This window comes from Neopelma chrysocephalum, unplaced genomic scaffold (genome assembly GCF_003984885.1).
Source record: "Neopelma chrysocephalum unplaced genomic scaffold, ASM398488v2 Primary Assembly neopelma1_96246, whole genome shotgun sequence".
In the NCBI taxonomy this organism is placed as follows: Eukaryota; Metazoa; Chordata; class Aves; order Passeriformes; family Pipridae; genus Neopelma; species Neopelma chrysocephalum.
The window spans coordinates 100,806-105,028 of NW_020924895.1; the positions used below are offsets into that span (position 1 = coordinate 100,806).

Genomic DNA, 4,223 nt, shown 5'->3' on the forward strand with positions numbered 1-4,223 from the left:
TTTCAAAGCACTGCCTTGTTTTTCATCAAGAAAAGACTTGCACCTGACAACCTCAGTGACAGAGAAAAACCAGTCTCTCTAGATGTGACTGAAACCGCATGCAACAGCTCCTTAGCACACGGGCTCTTCTCCAGCCTCCCAGGCACAAACACGGACGTGCCTCACTAGGAGGTCTGTATGATGCTGTGCTTCTTCTGGTCTTCATTCTCCACAGTTACCAAACCAGGAGGCACTGCTAAGGGAAATTACAGGCATAAGCCAAAAGGCTGCTGGACTTCAAGCTCTTCTTAGGAAAAGGCAGCAGACCCCCCAGCCCCTTGTCTGGAGGGGAGGCAGAACCACAGAGCTGTGCTGAACTGTCTTCTTCAGGTTGCTACATGAGGAGTTCAGCACTTTGACCACAGACATTTCTACCTTCCTTCCTGATGCCTGTGAGATGCAAGAGAGTTAAGGGGTTGGCTATAAGGGATATTCAGGGGTAAGGTGTGAACAACTGTTGTGGAATATGAGCAAGCGATTAATCAGAATTTGCTTTGCCATCCGCACAGCTTTCCTTACACAGAACAGTAAGAAAGGAGGACGGGAATGAACAAAACTGCAAAAACCTGCAAGGAAAAGAGAAATGAAACTACAGCAGCTTCAGGTCAGGTTGGTTGGATGCTGAAGACTCTAGATGGGATGAAAACATAAACTGACATAAACTGGCAAGCTGATGAGGGATATTTTGGGCCAATCAGCAATAAATTGAATACCCTCCTTAGAGCCCAGGCACTATGGCACTCTCATTAGAAAACACCAACCCCTGGCACCTAGATGGTGAAGAAGGTAAGAAGGACAAAAGTGTGACCTTATGCTCTGGAGAGTAAGGACACATCCCATGGGATGATGGGAAGCCTCTCCCTGGAAAAGGTGATTCACTTGGGAGCACTTGACTTCCCTATATAAAGTGTGGCATGGATTATTTTCAGGTTCTGCTGCAACCCCACCTTGGTAAGCGAAGAAATAAGTTTCCAGAATGAGGGCAAAAAGAGGGAGGATGGAGAAAATAATTCTTGACTGTGAAGCACAACATATGCTACCGTGAAGCTGAACAGCTTTCCATGAAACATATTCTAGCCAAGCTATTACTAACACCTGATGCACCCATGGTTCCCCCTCAGTTACCTGCCAGCAATGAGCAAGGACTCAATATTATCAGTTATGTTCCTTTCCCCTCTCCTTCCCTCCCACCAATTAAGCATCTGTTAATCATGAGAAAACATTCTTCTTCTTGGAAAATATCGGACAAACAATGAGTTTTACCAATAACATGGAATATTATTGTAAATAATCATTAAGGTGTCCCGAAATAAGGTGGAGCCATATTGCCATACCATTGATTCTAAACACTGCTCTTTAGCAGAAGTTCTGGGGAAAGGTAAGTTGGTCAGGTCTGCCAGATGATGCTTACAGGTAATGTGTGTCAGAAACACCAGAAGCAATACACACCTGATCAGGTCAGGCTTCTTTGGTCTCACACCTATTAAGGCCCAGAACAGCTGCCACGAAAGCAGACACCTTTTCATTGTTCTGCTCCTTCCCTAGGACTAACTGTGCAGAAAACTGTCACTGCCTGCCTTCAGAAGCCTCCCAGGAGATGTTTCACCAGACAAAATCTCTTTCTCATTCGCTTTGGCAAATTCCTTCTAATCTAAGTCTCATTTGCTACCGTTCAAGCTCAGCCATATTCATTCCTCCAATCATACCTAATGCAGGAAATAGCATCCTCTTTTAATGTATTTAAAGACTCGTGTCTTCCTCAGTCTCTCCTGGAGTCAAAATACCAGTTTCTCCAACCTTTACTTCTGGATGTATTTTCTAGTGTTGTCACAATTCTTGTGCCTTCAACCTAGCACTAGCATAAACAAAGACAGAGAGGATATTCAGATGACCTCATAGAGGGCCATGCAGCACCAATGAGAGTAGATCATACAATTAGAAATTTACTTTAAGAGGATACTTTTTGCTCCTCCCCCTTCCCCCCCTTCCCTTTGATTTTATTCACTCAACCCAGCAGCCCTAACACTTGCCCTGAAGGCTGCAATAGAAATGTCCAGAATCTGGGATTACTTAGGCACAAACAAAATGTACCTATGATAGACTTCTATGTGGATGCTGAAGTGACAAACTTCAAACTTACATAAGGCGATGTGATACAGAGCAGGGGCATACCAAAAGTCTGAATCCAAGCTGTAGAATGGGAAACTCAGCTCTAACCTCCTGCATTTTTTTGCTCATTTTGCAGTATTAATTATTTATTTTATTATTTGGATTGGCTTCTCACACCCTGAATGAACAAAATGACTGATTTACAGAAAGCACCCCTACTTACCACAGTGTCTGATGATGTGCTGTCCACACAGGAGCAGGATCTGCAGCCCTGAACATCTGCAGGTCTCTGAGTTGAGGGAATAATATACTGAGTGAAATTCAGCAGCTTCTTCCCCTGATCAAAAACACAGTGCCCACAAAAGGGAAGAAGGTAACCATCTCAAAGAAACAGGGATATTAAGACTTACTGCTCTGTCTCCTTGCAACAAATGCCTGTGTGGCTTCCAGTGTTGGTGACTAACGGGCAGTTTCCTGTTTGGCTGGCAGCTGGGAGCAGAAAATCTATCTACAACGTTAACTGTACAACAGACTTCCTAAAAAAGCCATCTACTTTGGCAGCCTTGGCTGAGGAACTCTTGAGTGTTTAGCTGAGCTTCCCATGGCAAGCACAGGGGCATCAGGCATCAGGACAAGTGTGTACCTGATTTAACAGCATCTTACCAAATATGCAATTACGTGTTTCACCATAAACACTGGAACTGTGTGCCAAAGCAGGCTACAGAGTTCACAAAAGACTTCGCCCAACTTGGCACAGGACTTCCCAGCTAATACTTTTTAGACATTTCTTAGCATAATGGAACATGTTTTCCTGATGCCCAGGGTCCTGTTGTGACATGAATCAAGGAAGGCCCAGAACCGCAGCACAGACCAGCCACATTTGGTTCTTCCCAGCCTTCATCCTTCCTGTAAACCTACAGAGACTATTTGCTGTTTCCTGACATTCTCATCCACTTGGCTTTATACCTTTTTTTTTTTTTTCTTGAGGATTGTTCTGTGAAGGTGCTAACTGCTCATCTGTACTGGTTTATCATCCCGAAAGCTTAGTGCCCATGGATCTGAAGGTCCTGCTCAGGGAAGGACATCCCATGTACAATATGCTGTCGGGACTAAGATCTTGGAAATTTTGTAATCTTTATAATGGCAATCATAAAGATGAAAACCACTCAGTTATCTCTGAACACCCTGTCCACAGATATCAAGACAAGAGTTGATCAAGACTGCAGAGGAGTTACTGCCTGCAGAGGTCTAGAAGACGAGGAGGCTAATGTGTACGCCTCAAACACCAACAGGCTGTGGGGCCAACCGTGGATTGCTGGTAATAACAGCCAAAGATTGTTGGTGACAACACACTGTGAGAAAGAACAGGATGTGGCTGGAGAAAGGGCCATATGGAGGTAGGGCAGCACATTTCTGGGAAAAACTTCCTTGTTCTGGCTCCTGGAGATAAACACAACACAGCACAGCGTGAGTGCAGGAATGAAGCTGAGAATGGGCATGGACTGTAGGGGTGGATCAAGACCTCCAAAGATCCCTGAAGCCCTCCAACCCATTTCCAGGAAGGTCTAGGAGAATGGACTGTGCATAAATATTAATATGCACAGAAAGTGAGAAATTTATCTCCAGGGCAGATAAATATGTCTATAAAAGGTACCCACACTGAGTCCAGGTGCACAGTCACCCCCAGGACACCCCAGCTGGATTGATGCTGGAGCCAGGACTGGTGATCTGTCTTTCCTTCTCCCTTTCTTTCTCTCTGCCCCTCTTTAATTCATCTCTCTGTTCCCTTTCACCCTACCCCACTCCTCAAAACCCACAACCTACTTTTATAGTAGGTCCAGGACTAACATACCAATTTCCATGTGAAGTATGTAATTTACTAATAAAACTTTGTAAGCTTTTGCAGACCCTCTGATTTTTGTCATTCTTTTCAACCATGAGCACCTATGAATCTTGAGTGCTCCCTTCCCTTTAAGGGTGAGATGCCACACTGACAACTTTAGCCCAGGGAAGTGGAAAAAAGGGGAAATAAAAAAATATTGCAGCCAGAAAGTCAATAAAATAATACAAGAGAA

General features: G+C 44.3%; 1 long non-coding RNA gene across 1 annotated transcript; it reads right to left on the bottom strand.

Annotated features, from left to right (window-relative positions):
* Positions 1-1,869, bottom strand: LOC113981198. Its single transcript, XR_003538351.1, has 2 exons — positions 1,746-1,869; positions 1-232 (listed from the first exon to the last, which is right to left on the bottom strand). It is a non-coding gene; the product is annotated as an uncharacterized LOC113981198 (long non-coding RNA).
* Between the last annotated feature and the right edge of the window lie 2,354 nt (positions 1,870-4,223).